The 16839-nt window shown below is 43.3% G+C and overlaps 1 protein-coding gene across 1 annotated transcript in view; it reads right to left on the reverse strand.

The window, feature by feature from the left end:
- Nucleotides 1-15544, reverse strand: part of LOC126470269 (regucalcin-like) — a 101160-nt gene extending 85616 nt beyond the window's left edge. The window contains exon 1 of the mRNA XM_050098008.1: nucleotides 15436-15544. The gene's annotated coding sequence lies outside the window, so the exon portion shown is untranslated. The remainder of the gene's footprint in view (nucleotides 1-15435) is intronic.
- Between the last annotated feature and the right edge of the window lie 1295 nt (nucleotides 15545-16839).

Consider the following 16839-nt stretch of genomic DNA (forward strand, 5'->3'; position numbering starts at 1 on the left):
GGGACCGCACCACCACTTCCCAGCAAATTAGGGACACTGTTGCTCCTGGGGTATCGGCGAGGACTATTCGCAACCGTCTCCATGAAGCTGGGCTACGGTCCCGCACACCGTTAGGCCGTCTTCCGCTCACGCCCCAACATCGTGCAGCCCGCCTGCAGTGGTGTCGCGACAGGCGTGAATGGAGGGACGAATGGAGACGTGTCGTCTTCAGCGATGAGAGTCGCTTCTGCCTTGGTGCCAATGATGGTCGTATGCGTGTTTGGCGCCGTGCAGGTGAGCGCCACAATCAGGACTGCATACGACCGAGGCACACAGGGCCAGCACCCGCATCATGGTGTGGGGAGCGATCTCCTACACTGGCCGTACACCACTGGTGATCGTCGAGGGGACACTGAATAGTGCACGGTACATCCAAACCGTCATCGAACCCATCGTTCTAGCATTCCTAGACCGGCAAGGGAACTTGCTGTTCCAACCGGACAATGCACGTCCGCATGTATCCTGTGCCACCCAATGTGCTCTAGAAGGTGTAAGTCAACTACCCTGGCCAGCAAGATCTCCGGATCTGTCCCCCATTGAGCATGTTTGGGACTGGATGAAGCGTCGTCTCACGCGGTCTGCACGTCCAGCACGAACGCTGGTCCAACTGAGGCGCCAGGTGGAAATGGCATGGCAAGCCATTCCACAGGACAACATCCAGCATCTCTACGATCGTCTCCATGGGAGAATAGCAGCCTGCATTGCTGCGAAAGGTGGATATACACTGTACTAGTGCCGACATTGTGCATGCTCTGTTGCCTGTGTCTATGTGCCTGTGGTTCTGTCAGTGTGATCATGTGATGTATCTGACCCCAGGAATGTGTCAATAAAGTTTCCCCTTCCTGGGACAATGAATTTACGGTGTTCTTATTACAATTTCCAGGAGTGTATTTTTTCCAAAAAAATGGCTCTGAGCACTATGGGACTTAACATCTTAGGCCATCAGTCCCCTAGAACTTAGAACTACTTAAACCTAACTAACCTAAAGACATCACACACATCCATGCCCGAGGCAGGATTCGAACCTGCGACCGTAGCAGTCCCGCTGTTCCGGACTGCAGCGCCTAGAACCGCACGGCCACCGCAGCCGGCTATTTTTTACAACTACATTATTTTTTGTATTGTAGGTTGTGTGGGATATCTGATCTGTAGCGTTGTCAGACGTACAGCGTAGGTCATTGGAGATAATATGGTTGTGCGCTGGGTTAGCAATATCGAGGGCTTCAGTTATTCGCTTTTATTTTGTTGAGGTCATTACTAGTGGATTAGGCGACCAGGCCACTCGCCAGATTGTTCGGCATTAATATTTTCCGATTATTAATTCAAAAACATGGAAATGTTCAGAAGTAGAAATTTGAGTTCTTCTTTGGAGCTACGACTGGGGTTACCATATTTCCAAAGAAAAACACTGGAGGGTATTACAATCAATCTTTATGTGAACCACTTGGGTCACTTTTCAACAAAAGCATATTTCTAGCTTCCTCGAACCTTCTTCGAAAGTTGGTAGGCGTGTTTCTACATCTGAAAGAAGACGTCCGTTCAAATTCCGGCGCTATTACCCCCAGTATGAGGATGCAAATGTGGACTACACTCTGTAATGGTAGTGAACGTTACTTATCTTTGCGACTGGACGTGGTAAGTTGATGGTAGTCAAGAATGTCTTTAAGATGACAAAGACGCCATTATCAACACACCACTGAGACTAAATGAATCGTGTAAAAGGGCTACGAGGAGCTGCATGTTCCTTCTGCACTATTGCAAAAAGACTTGGCGGGAATGTAGCCACTGTACGTAACTGCTGGCAGCGGTGGTCACGTACGGTCGCAAGAAGACCGGGTTCCGGATGGCCACGTGACACTACCGACAGGGAAGGCCATTGTGTTCGGTGTATAGCTCTAACGGATCGTACTGCATCTGCAGTAGCAATCTGAGCAGTAGTTGACACCATAGTGACACAAGAATTGCTACAAATCGGTAACCTCAATGACAGCTCCGAGCCAGGTGCCCTGTAGCCTGTATTCCACTGACACCAAACCGCCGCCATTCGCGACTTCAGTGGCGTCAAGCGAGAGCTCATTGGAGAGCAGGGTGGAAGTCTGTTGTGTTTCCTGACGACAGTTGGTTCTGCCTCGGTGCCAGTCATGGCTGTGTGTTGGTTAGAAGCAGGCCATTTGAGGTCCTTCCACCAACCTACATCTACATCTACATCTACATTGATACTCCGCAAGCCACCCAACGGTGTGTGGCGGAGGGCACTTTACGTGCCACTGTCATTACCTCCCTTTCCTGTTCCAGTCGCGTATGGTTCGCGGGAAGAACGACTGTCTGAAAGCCTCCGTACGCGCTCTAATCTCTCTAATTTTACATTCGTGATCTCCTCGGGAAGTATAAGTAGGGGGAAGCAATATATTCGATACCTCATCCAGAAACGCACCCTCTCGAAACCTGGCGAGCAAGCTACACCGCGATGCAGAGCGCCTCTCTTGCAGGGTCTGCCACTTGAGTTTATTAAACATCTCCGTAACGCTATCACGGTTACCAAATAACCCGGTGACGAAACGCGCCGCTCTTCTTTGGATCTTCTCTATCTCCTCCGTCAACCCGACCTGGTACGGATCCCACACTGATGAGCAATACTCAAGTATAGGTCGAACGAGTGTTTTGTAAGCCACCTCCTTTGTTGATGGACTACATTTTCTAAGCACTCTCCCAATGAATCTCAACCTGGTACCCGCCTTACCAACAATTAATTTTATATGATCATTACCTGTTTGCGTGTTAGACACACTGGACCTACACCTGGAGTTTTCGTCTTGGGGTGCGATTTCGCATGTCAGCAGGAGAACTCTCGAGGTTATCCCACGCACCCTGACTGCAACTTTGTACGTCACTCTGGCGATTCGACCTGCTGTGCTGGCATTCATGAATAGCATTCCAGGTGGTGTTTTCCAACGGGATAACGCTCGCCCACACATCACTGTTGTAACCCAGCGAACTCCAGCGTTATCCACAACCAGCATTAAACGCCCTGTATTGATCCAGCAAGTGCAACAGGTATGGAACTCCATCCCACAAACTGACACCCGGCATAATGTAAAACACAATGCATTTACGTTTGCATGTTTACATTCAAAATTCTGGTGGTTATACCGTTTATTAACGTACCAGCATTTCGCATTTGCAATGGCTTATCCCGTGCTTACATTAAGCTGTGATCTTGCAATGTTAATCACTTAAATTTATTACCTGGACAAATTTGTTCCCGAAATTTCGTTACTCTACATTAACTGTTTTTTGGTACCGCGATTTTTCTCCGTCAATGTAGTTATAACTGACGATCAACAGATTCTTTGCACACTGTACAGAAAGTCTATTTCTTTCATCAGTCCAACGTATATTTAATAAGGAAAATATCCTTTCCACAATTGCGTTGTGGGCAGGAATCGAAAAAACTTATTGCACAATTTTAAAAGTTATGAATATTCATCTTCAGAACGATTGTTCACGAGATCAGAACCAAGCTAGATGGCGCAGTAGTAAGCATACTGGACTCGCTTTCGGGAGGACGACGGTTCAATCCCGCGTCCGGCCATCTTTATTTTGGTTTTCCATGAGTTCCCTCAAATCGCTCCAAGCAAATGCTGGGATGGTTCCTTTGAAAGGGCACGGCCGACTTCCTCCCCCATCCTTCTCTAATCGGATGAGACCGACGACCTCGCTGTTTGGTCTCCTCCCCCAAACAACCCAACTCCAACCCATGAGATCAGACTATCAGATTCAACTTTCTCTAAAAATGTTTATCTGGTTTCAAGTCGAAGCTGTTCACTTAGAAATATTTTTAGCCGATTTACTTCATCAAACGATTCACTGTCATCCACAAGGACATATCTGTTTTTCAAATACGCTACAACTTTTTCGCTCTTTCCCAGTTAAGTTCTTTACTAAGAATTAACCAACTGAACACAGTTAGTTCATCGTACTGTCTCATCCATTTGCTAATGTAATCACTGCACACAGAACACATTAACAAGTTGCTCATTGTCACCTATAGAGATGACATCTCTTTCTGTTAGGGGAACGAAGTTATTTTTAGACCTGTATTGCAGACTTGGCAAAGTATCACTCAGGACAGAATACACTTACACTACAGTCTTTTTTGGCAGACTTGGCACAATATCACTCAGGACAGAATACACTTACACTGCAGTCTTTTTTACCGGTAGTGCCCAATATCTGTTTGTATAGGTAGTTGGAGATCCTTATGAAGAAACCATAGATAACCCTCAGCCACAGGATTTTGCAGAAAAAGCCTAACTGTAATGGGAACATTATTTTCAGACATGAAGCAAGATTTAAGGGCCTCGTACATTTGCTATATTTACAATGCGCAACCGATATTTTTATAGGCCAGTACGTCGATAATTTTTGCATCGATACATCTAGGGCCAATAATGATATTTTTAAAATATCGATGTGCCGAGTTCCCGATATTTTTAAAAACAGCATCAGGCCTGGCGTGAACCTGGGATATATGGTGAGACCCTTGCTCTTGATGTTATAGGTTAATGAACAAACAGTATTAATAGCAACCTCAGATCTTTTTAAGATGATGCAATTATCTACAGTGAAGTACTACCTAAAACAGATGCACAAGTATTCAATCACATCCTAATATTGTTTTAAAGTGGTGCAAAGATTGACTACTTTTTTTCAATATTTAAAAACTGAAATTATGCACCTCACAATAGTATCCTACGACAACAACATCAATGAGTCACAATTGGAATCAGTCAACTCATACAAATACCCATGTGTAACAATTTGTGAGGATATGAATTGAAATGATCATACAGGCACAACCGTAGGTGAAGCCTTCGGTTCACTGCAAGATACATGGAAAATCCAGTCAGTCTAAAAATGAAATTGCTTGCAAAACAATTGCATGTCCCATCCATATTACTCAAGTATGTGGAAATTATACTAGTTACGAGTAAGAGGGGAGACTCAACGTATACAAAGAAGGGCATCATGAATGATCATAAGTTTTCTCCAACCATGGGAGTGCGTCACGGAAATGCTGAAAATCCTGAACTGGTAAACACTTGAAGGTAGATGTCAGTTATCCGACGAAAGGCTACTTACAAAGTTGGAAGAATCAGTATCAAGTGAGGAATTTAGGGACAACACTAAATATACTACAGCCCTTTATAAATTTCTCCCATAGCGACAACAAAGCCGACATTAGACTAATTACAGCGAACAAGGATGCGTTTAAGCAATCATCCTTTCACGCTCCGAATAGAATGGCAACAAAAATGTTCAAATGTGTGTGAATTCCTAAGGGACCAAACAGCTTAGGTCATCGGTCCCTAGACTTACACACTACTTAAACTTTTTTTTTTTGTTATTAGTCTACTGACTGGTTTGATGCGGCGCGCCACGAATTCCTTTCCTGTGCTAACCTCTTCATCTCAAAGTAGCACTTGCAACCTACGTCCTCAATTATTTGCTTGACGTATTCCAATCTCTGTCTTCCTCTACAGTTTTTGCCCTCTACAGCTCCCTCTAGTACCATGGAAGTCATTCCCTCATGTCTTAGCGCATGTCCTATCATCCTGTCCCTTCTCCTTATCAGTGTTTTCCACATATTCCTTTCCTCTCCGATTCTGCGTAGAACCTCCTCATTCCTTACCTTATCAGTCCACCTAATTTTCAACATTCGTCTATAGCACCACATCTCAAATGCTTCGATTCTCTTCTGTTCTGGTTTTCCCACAGTCCATGTTTCACTACCATACAATGCTGTACTCCAGACGTACATCCTCAGAAATTTCTTCCTCAAATTAAGGCCGGTATTTGATATTAGTAGACTTCTCTTGGCCAGAAATGCCTTTTTTGCCATAGCGAGTCTGCTTTTGATGTCCTCTTTGCTCCGTCCGTCATTGGTTATTTTACTGCCTAGGTAGCAGAATTCCTTAACTTCATTGACTTCGTGACCATCATTCCTGATGTTAAGTTTCTCGCTGTTCTCATTTCTACTACTTCTCATTACCTTCGTCTTTCTCCGATTTACTCTCAATCCATACTGTGTACTCATTAGACTGTTCATTCCGTTCAGCAGATCATTTAATTCTTCTTCACTTTCACTCAGGATAGCAATGTCATCAGCGAATCGTATCATTGATATCCTTTCACCTTGTATGTTAATTCCACTCCTGAACCTTTCTTTTATTTCCATCATTGCTTCCTCGATGTACAGATTGAAGAGTAGGGGCGAAAGGCTACAGCCTTGTCTTACACCCTTCTTAATACGAGCACTTCGTTCTTGATCGTCCACTCTTATTATTCCCTCTTGGTTGTTGTACATATTGTATATGACCCATCTCTCCCTATAGCTTACCCCTACTTTTTTCAGAATCTCGAACAGCTTGCACCATTTTATATTGTCGAACGCTTTTTCCAGGTCGACAAATCCTATGAAAGTGTCTTGATTTTTCTTTAGCCTTGCTTCCATTATTAGCCGTAACGTCAGAATTGCCTCTCTCGTCCCTTTACTTTTCCTAAGGCCAAACTGATCGTCACCTAGCGCATTCTCAATTTTCTTTTCCATTCTTCTGTATATTATTCTTGTAAGCAGCTTCGATGCATGAGCTGTTAAGCTGATTGTGCGATAATTCTCGCACTGTCAGCTCTTGCCGTCTTCGGAATTGTGTGGATGATGCTTTTCCGAAAGTCAGATGGTATATCGCCAGACTCATATATTCTACACACCAACGTGAATAGTCGTTTTGTTGCCACTTCCCCCAATGATTTTAGAAATTCTGATGGAATGTTATCTATCCCTTCTGCCTTATTTGACCGTAAGTCCTCCAAAGCTCTTTTAAATTCCGATTCTAATACTGGATCCCCTATCTCTTCTAAATCGACTCCTGTTTCTTCTTCTATCACATCAGACAAATCTTCACCCTCATAGAGGCTTTCAATGTATTCTTTCCACCTATCTGCTCTCTCCTCTGCATTTAACAGTGGAATTGCCGTTGCACTCTTAATGTTACCACCGTTGCTTTTAATGTCACCAAAGGTTGTTTTGACTTTCCTGTATGCTGAGTCTGTCCTTCCGTCAATCATATCTTTTTCGATGTCTTCACATTTTTCCTGGAGCCATTTCGTCTTAGCTTCCCTGCACTTCCTATTTATTTCATTCCTCAGCGACTTGTATTTCTGTATTCCTGATTTTCCCGGAACATGTTTGTACTTCCTCCTTTCATCAATCAACTGAAGTATTTCTTCTGTTACCCATGATTTCTTCGCAGCTACCTTCTTTGTACCTATGTTTTCCTTCCCAACTTCTGTGATGGCCCTTTTTAGAGATGTCCATTCCTCTTCAACTGTACTGCCTACTGCGCTATTCCTTATTGCTGTATCTATAGCGTTAGAGAACTTCAAACGTATCTCGTCATTCCTTAGTACTTCCGTATCCCACTTCTTTGCGTATTGATTCTTCCTGACTAATGTCTTGAACTTCAGCCTACTCTTCATCACTACTATATTGTGATCTGAGTCTATATCTGCTCCTGGGTACGCCTTACAATCCAGTATCTGATTTCGGAATCTCTGTCTGACCATCATGTAATCTAATTGAAATCTTCCCGTATCTCCCGGCCTTTTCCAAGTATACCTCCTCCTCTTGTGATTCTTGAACAGGGTATTCGCTATTACTAGCTGAAACTTGTTGCAGAACTCAATTAGTCTTTCTCCTCTTTCATTCCTTGTCCCAAGCCCATATTCTCCTGTAACCTTTCCTTCTACTCCTTCCCCTACAACTGCATTCCAGTCACCCATGACTATTAGATTTTCGTCCGCCCCCGTAGCTGAGTGGTCAGCGTGACAGACTGTCAGTCCTAAGGGCCCAGGTTCGATTCCCGGCTGGGTCGGAGATTTTCTCCGCTCAGGGACTGGGTGTTGTGTTGTCCTCATCATCATCATTTCATCCCCATCGACGCGCAGGTCGCCGAAGTGGCGTCAAATCGAAAGATCTGCACCAGGCGAACGGTCTACCCGACGGGAGGCCCTAGTCACACGACATTTCCATTAGATTTTCGTCCCCCTTTACATACTGCATTACCCTTTCAATATCCTCATACACTTTCTCTATCCGTTCATCTTCAGCTTGCGACGTCGGCATGTATACCTGAACTATCGTTGTCAGTGTTGGTCTGCTGTCGATTCTGATTAGAACAACCCGGTCACTGAACTGTTCACAGTAACACACCCTCTGCCCTACCTTCCTATTCATAACGTATCCTACACCTGTTATACCATTTTCTGCTGCTGTTGATATTACCCGGTACTCATCTGACCAGAAATCCTTGTCTTCCTTCCACTTCACTCCACTGACCCCTACTATATCTAGATTGAGCCTTTGCATTTCCCTTTTCAGATTTTCTAGTTTCCCTACCACGTTCAAGCTTCTGACATTCCACGCCCCGACTCGTAGAACGTTATCCTTTCGATGATTATTCAATCTTTTTCTCATGGTAACCTCCCCCTTGGCAGTCCCCTCCCAGAGATCCGAATGGGGGACTATTCCGGAATCTTTTGCCAATGGAGAGATCATCATAACACTTCTTCAATTACAGGCCACGTGTCCTGTGGATACACGTTACGTGTCTTTAATGCAGTGGTTTCCATTGCCTTCTGCATCCTCATGTCGTTGATCATTGCTGATTCTTCCGCCTTTAGGGGCAATTTCCCACCCCTAGGACAAGAGATTGCCCTGAACCTCTATCCGCTCCTCCGCCTTCTTTGACAAGGCCGTTGGCAGAATGAGGCTGACTTCTTATGCCGGAAGTCTTCGGCCGCCAATGCTAACTTATGCTAAGAACTACTCACACACCCATGCACGAGGGAGGACTCGAACCTCCGGCGGGAGAGAATGGCAACAAACTCTAATACGTGATATAATAGTAAGTGCCCTCTGCCATGAACTTGGCATTAGTTTACGAAGCACTGATATACACAGTGTTTCACAATTCATATTCCACGCTTCTAGACATTGTAGAGGAGACTTAGTTGATAAAGTTCTACATAGGAACCCATTTCCGGACACGTCATCCAAAGACGCTACAGAGCGTCAAAGTTACAGACGCAGGCGCGAGTAAATATACAGGATGATTCCGTGATGATGTTACAGACTTTCAAGGATGATGGAGAAGGGTATACGTATCAGTTTGAGTTGATACGGAATAGATTCCCAGCTATGTGAGTGGCTCGAAGACTTTTTTAAGTACTAAAAGCCAGAATGATCTCCTTGATGACGTATGTTTATCAGAGGCAGAGGTATCGTCAGGAGTACCCCTGGGAAGTGGGATGCGACCACTCTTGTTCTCTATATACATTAATGATCTGACGGATAGGGTGGGCAGCAATCTGTGGCTGTTTGCTGAAGATGCTGTGGTTGGGGTTGGGTGTTGGTGGGAAGAGACCAAATTGCGAGATCATCGGTCTCGTCTGATCAGGGAAGGACGGGGAAGGAAGTCGGCCGTGCCCTTTCAGTGGAACCATCCCGGCATTTGCCTGGAGCGATTTAGGGAAATCACGGAAAACCTACATCAGGGTGGCCGGACGCAGGATTGAACCATCGTCCTCCCGAATGCGAGTCCAGTGTGCTAACCACTGCGCCACCTCGCTCGGTGATGCTGTGGTGTACGGGAAGATGTCGTTCAGTGACTGTAGGAGAATACAATTCTAATTGGTGTGATGAATGGCAGCTTGCTCTAAATGTAGAAAAATGTAATGTGAAAGCAGATGAGCAGGAAAAACAATCCCTTAATGTTCGAATATAGTATCAGTAGTGCGCTGCTTCACATAGTCGCGTCGATTAAATAACTGGGCGTAACGTTGCAAAGCGATATGAATTGGAGCGGTCACGTAAGGATTGTAGTAGATTTGTTATCGGTAGGTTCGATCAACACGCAAGTATGATAGAGGTGCCTCGGAAACTCAAACGGGAATACCTGGAGGAAAGGCGGCGTTCTTTTTGGGGAACACTATTGAGTAAATTTAGAGAGCCGGCATTTGAAGCTGACTGCAGAACTATCTAACTGCCGCCAACGTACATTTCTCGTAAGGACCGAAAACGTAATTAAAGTTAGGGCTTGTGCAGAGGCGTATAGACACTCGTTTTTCCCTCGCTCTATTTGAGAGTCGAACAGGAAGGGAAATGACAAGTAGTGGTATACGTACCCTTCGCCACCTGCCGTATTGTGGTTTGCCGAGTATGTATATAGATGTAGATATAGATCAGCTAGACAGATGAATGTTATCCTCGTTCTTTTACCATAAATGTGAAGATGTACACACTGCACCTGTGTTATCTTTGAGCCTTCGGCTCGTTTTGTCTGCAGTTCTGACGACTGTTGTCCTCGTCATCACAACAGTATTCAAGTGCCTGCAACTCAAGTACTTTGCAATGTTATTACGTTGCGTTCCGGAAATGCTATGTTAGTTTACGATATCATCATGTTGATAAAATATCAGTATGGTAGTAATACTGGCAGTTAGCACTTAAAGATAAATGTATACTGTCTTCTTAAAGAAAGGTGCAACTGTTGTAGCCTTTGGCCTCATGAGTAATGAGCCGTAATTAGAGTCCCTCAAGTTGTACAAATTACCAGCGATAAAACGTGTAGATATGAAGTGGAAAAACACTGTAAGCTCAAATGCAGGTAAAACATATGAAAGGCTATGATTTAGTGGTGCGATGCTACGAAATTGCGTTTTATCTACGAACGAGATTGCATACAAAATTAAGTCGACTCTCGATAACTTGAAACTCTCAATAATCTGAAACTTTTGCTGGTCCCCTGAAAAATGCTCGATGAATTGAAACACTCAGTGTGTTTTGGTCCCCTCAGTAACCCGAAGTTGCAGTGGTGAGGACATCTCGCCAACACTTTATACAATTTGAAGACCCCTACTTCTGTGATTTCCATTGATATCCCCCTACTTCTGTGATTCTCAGACTGTAGATCCGTGTTTCTTGAAACTGTGATACGCCACGAGTGCTAGAAGGAACAAGTGTCTGTCAGTTAATGATAAAAGCTTGTTATTCAAGCTTTGGGGAGATGTAGTTTCGGGAAAAGATGTTGCAAAACAGTTCAATATTTTACCATCTACATTACCGATGATTTAAAAAAATAAAGATCGTGTCATTGGAAATGTATCAGGCACATGAAGAAAAATGTCACGACAGGACGAATTTCCCCGTCTTGAGAAGTGCTTGCTTAAGTGGACAAATCAGTACAGAGGGCAAAACGTTCCCGTGGGTTGTTTGATGTTGAAGGAAAGCCAAGTCTTTGCTCAGTCTATCGGGATTGGAGGATTTGCGGAAAGTGAAGGGTGGCTCTCAAATTTTAGAAAACGTCACCCTATCGCATTAAAAAAAATCTTGGGAGAGGGGGCCATCGTGGACAATTCCCTTTGTACTGAATGGATTGATGAACTAAAACAACTTCTGAATGACTTCGACCCACACAACATAATACAAAACAAATTAAATCGGGCTTTCTTTAAATATCTTCCTGATCGCACCCTAGCATTCAAAGGCGAGAAGTGTCGTGGAGCAAAATTGAACAACGGCAGAATAACTATCCTTCTAGCCAGTAACACGGAGGTATCTCAAAAGTTGAAGCCACTCAAAACAGGGAAACGTGCGAAACCACACTGCTTAGAGGGAAGAAAATCGCTCCCCATAACTTATCACTCAAACTAGAAAATCGTGGATGATGACACAATTGTTTAATGAATGGCTGACTTCGGTTAGTAGTAATACGAAAAAGAAGAAACGTAGAATTCTACAGTTCTTGGATACGATTACAACACGTAAAACTGATTTTTTTCCACCCAAAACGGCATCAAGATTGCAACCGTTGGACCAGGGCATAATATAAAATTTAAAACTCTCTACCACAGAGAAATTGTTCCACTTCTTGCTGGATAGCACTGCAAAATGTGAAAGGGTGAACGTAACAGTTTTGACCGCTACAGCCAACGAATTCATTCCCGCCAGACTCGCCGGCCAGAGTGACCGAGCGGTTCTAGGCACTACAGTCTGGAACCGCGCGACCGCTGCGGTCGCAGGTTCGAATCCTGCCTCGGGCATGGATGTGTGTGACGTCCGTAGGTTAGTTAGGTTTAAGAACTTCTAAGTTCTAGGGGACTGATGACCTCCGAAGTTAATTCCCATAGTGCTCAGAGCCATTTGCACCCGCCAGACTCAGGTTGGGAACTCCTACCCAGCTGTGGTGAATTAACATTTGAGGGTTTCGCTCATGCTGACGACGGCATCGCTGTCCATAGTGTCCTAACCGGTGCTGAATCGTTGGCCTGTAAGGTTGAGGACGAGGAAGATAACAAAGAACAACCACTAACTCCAGTCATATTGAGCGAGGCAAGGTCATCTGTCCATACCCTACGTTGCTACGTCCTCAGAAAGAAAACGCATGATTTCTCCTCCGCTCTCATCACTATCGAAAATTAAATGGACATGTTTGATGGAAGTTCGCTCTCTCTAAGGAAAATCACCGACTATTTTTCACAATGAAGTGTAACATTCTCGTTGATCTGTTTTTCATGTACTGTATGAATGTACCATATGTGTACAATGTGTGTGACAAAAGTAATGAGACTGATTTTTTTACCTACTAATTTTTTTTTTTCAAACAACCTTACCGTCCCTTTCAAAGTAGTTCCCTTCAGCAGCCATACATCGGCGGAGTCGTTGTTCTTAGACTTGGTAGTAGTGCGGAAAGGTTTCAACTGATAGGGCCTTTATAGTGTCAGTCACATACTTTTGAATGTTCTCCAGAGTTCCAAAATGACGTCTTTGTAAGGCATTTTTCAGTTTCGGGAAAAGAAAAAGTCACAAGGACTCAGATCAGGAGAATAAGGGGCAGGATGTGGGGCGTGCGGGGGGGCTGTGGAACAACAAGTACGCCTTTTGAGGTAAAAAATTCGGCGTTGGAAGTAGCAATGTGACAAGGAGCGTTGTCATGATGCAGCATCCACTAGTCTGCAATGTCCGGTCTCACTAGATTCACCCTTTTCTCTAGCCTTTCAAGGACATCTTTGTAACATACTTGGTTGACACAGTTTGTTATTACGGTTAAACGTCGGTCTGATCTCACAAGACCACGCAAACGTTCGACATTTTCGTCAGATTTTGAAGCTGAAGGGGTCCCAGAGCGACATTCATCTTCAAAGTGTTCTCGGCCTTCCAAAAACGATCTGCGCCAGAGAAAAACTTGTGCTCTTGATAAGGAATGTTCCCCATAGGCCTGTTTTAATATTTCAAAGGTCACACTCGCAGATTCCCCAAGCTTAACAAAAAACTAGCTGGGATAACGTTGCTCTGAATTCCGCTGTTCCATTTTTGCAACATACAACAAAAATACGACTTCACAAATGACGCTCTCAAAAACCACGTAATGACTGGACGGAGAACTCGGACTGAGCATCTGGATGGGATGATCACACCGATCTACTCAAATAGAACAACGCAGCGTTGCCAGGTCGCTCCCAGTGTTGTCAGTCTCATTACTTTCCTGATTCGCCTCGTACATGTGTGTATTATTTTGGGCATTATTAAAATAAACATAAATTTACATATGTATGTAACATGTATGTACTACAATTTATTTTCAATCAAATTCTCGTTTATTGGATATTTTTTTCCTTCATCCCTCTCGGTTATTGGAACTTCTATTAATTTGAATTCTCAGTAATTTCAATTTCTTCCCTTGACCCTCCAAGAGTCGACTGTACTTGAAAGTCCAACACTGGAATATTTCACATCTTTGAGATCCGTATTAGGTCTGAGTGACTGAGGAAATCAAGTGAATATAAAGAAGAGCAGAAAACAACAGGCCAAAATAATATTTAATTTGAGAAAGAGCTTACTCATCTATAAGAACACCAGTCAGGAAATAAGAAAACAGGTCATGAAAGCATTTGCTTGGAATATGGTCCTATATGGGTGTGAAACTTGGTCAATAGGAAAACAACAGAGAAGACAGCTAGAAGCCTTGTAGAGTTTGTGCTGCAAAAGGATGTTGAAGATCAGTCAGTAAGATATTGTTACCAAAGAAGAGGTGCTGAGAAGAATTTAGAAAACCAGACCTTTCTGAATGCGCATCCAAAGAAGAAGAGAAAATCTCATAGGACATATTTTAAGATACAATATCATTGGAATAATAGCAGAAGGAGCTGTTGAGGGAAGGAATCGTTGGAGACGATCAACGGTGTCATACACACAGCAGATTACAAGTGTTTTAGGGTGTGCTACATATATGGAAATGAGCAAAGAGGCGAAAGAAAAGTGGAATGGCTAACCAACCTCAGGGTTGAACACTAAAGAAAAAGAAGACAACGACGAGGAGTGCGAGTGATAATAAGTCTGTTCGGCAAACTAACCTGGCAGCAATCCTTAAAAATCTAACCAGTGTACACTGGATGAAAGGCAGTACTTTTCGCGGAAACCTGTTTAGAAAATTCTAAGACGCGGCTTTCAGCCCCAAGGCCACGATAATTGCTCCGTCTCCTACGTAGATATTCCGTAGCAATTGTAAAGAAGACAAAAAGTTAATAATAGCTTGCACAAGAACGTGAAAGGGATGAAAAAAACCCTTAATATGCGTTGCAATAAGTACGTGCTTTTTGTTACACAACCACAGTCGAAGAAAACCGCTTGCATACTTCATAGGAATACACAATGAAGAAAAGGAATATTCAGGGTTAGCATTCTGCTCGATGTCATTAAAGGTGGAGCACACAACTACATAGAACAAGGATAGAGAAGGAACCTCACCGTGTTCTTTACGATGGAAACATCCGGGCTTTCACCGTAATCGATTCTGGTAAATCACTGAAAACTTAAATCTGAATGACCGGACTGTGATTTGAAAACGTTGCTCCTCGCAAATGCGACTCCAGGACACACAATAATACTATTTATTGCACATTATTTACGGCCTGACTTAGCAATGGTGTGGCCACTGATGTGTGGCTATACAAATGCACAGCTCAACGAGTGCGACACGGCGTCCCCTGCAACAGTGCTCTTCCGTTCTGCTGCATCAAAATAACTGTTGCAAACACTGAATATTAAGTACAAAAGTAAATATCGCGATTTCAGTAAAACTGATTTGCGAACATCAAACGCAAAATAGGCGAGATGAATCGAAACTGATGTCGATAAACCGGAACTGCAGGGTGCAACGACGAAATAGTTGTTCTCTGGGTTTATGCATGTCTGCTAGTATCTGATCAATAATTTAAGTCAGTCGAGTGGCATCAACACACAACTTGAAGGTAATCATTGAAATATAAATTCCATACCTGCAGAGTAGTACGCTGTTTGAAAAGGCTAAGGTGTTCTGCCGGCGACAACCTCGCACGTACTGCACTAACCTCACTCGCCTGTCACATGAGCGTCGGGTCGCGGGAAGGTAGATTTGCGTTTGCGCGCATGCGCAGTAGCTGCCTCGGACCGCTGGCTTTTTCATCGCAAAAACTAAGCCACGGCATTCCAAGTCCAGTTCATGAAACGCCACAGGCCGTACGCGGTACACTTAAACCGCATGAGACTAACTAACGATGAAATATGCATTTGCGGAGAAGCTGGAACACCAGAACATGTCACACTGCTATGCAACACGTTGGCACACATGAGACCTATACAGAACGACAGTGACATCACCAGAATAATACGCAATCCCGATAATTGGAACACATTAAATAGCGTAGCCCATATTGTATCGAACACACTGCATGAAGAATAAAAGCGCCAAAACCCATATGGAAGAAAGCGTAGACAGGCGCAAACAACACAACAGACCACATGGGACAACACAAGCACGACCTCAGATTCCGAAACCGAGGAAGAAACCAACACACTAAGTGAACATGACACAGAAGGGATCAACAGGTAAGGGACCCAAACCAACGACACATGAAACTGCATGCCGTAACACAGTCACAAATACTCAACTGACAGTAATAATCGTGAAACAAACAAACATTGACACCATATACTAAGGCTCTAGTAATAAGGTACTGTCGCTTGGAAGGAGAAAGCTCGAAGAACTTTTATTCCGAGGCTCCCCTTCCCCAGTGACACATTGCATATTGTTTGAAGTATACTGCAAACAAGCAGTAATACATTATTCGTCTTATTATGTGTAGACAGAAGTATATTCTCTTCTTTATGTAAAGCTACAATCAATGAATTTTATATATCAAATGTGTTTTCTGTATAAAGTATGTATAAAACTAAAAATGTAATGTATTAATTTATTTTAAGTTATTTAAGGAATACTGCACTCATGTAGCAATGAACTACATTTTATTTCTATTAACAAATTTACAACCATAAGTGTATTCCTCATGTAAAACTAAAATTCACGTAGTCCATGTATCAAATGCTCAATCAGCATTTAACCTGTGTAGTACCACGTGTATGTAAGGTATCACATAGAATATACGACAACTACCAACAATAAGACAAACATACAACTACTGAATATCATGTAGTGTCCTGACATACAACACTGCAAGTAATATACCAGTACACACAAATACAATAAACATACACAAACACAAACCATTTCAGTTGAGAATAACTCGAGGTTCTACCGAGATCTACTAGCCTGAAATAGGTAGAAATAGGCTATCATCAACCAACAAGCTATATTACACATCCAAATATAGTATATCACTTCCCTCTTTGTATTGCAACTTATT

The sequence above is a fragment of the Schistocerca serialis genome, chromosome 3 (assembly GCF_023864345.2).
Source record: "Schistocerca serialis cubense isolate TAMUIC-IGC-003099 chromosome 3, iqSchSeri2.2, whole genome shotgun sequence".
Classification (NCBI taxonomy): Eukaryota; Metazoa; Arthropoda; class Insecta; order Orthoptera; family Acrididae; genus Schistocerca; species Schistocerca serialis.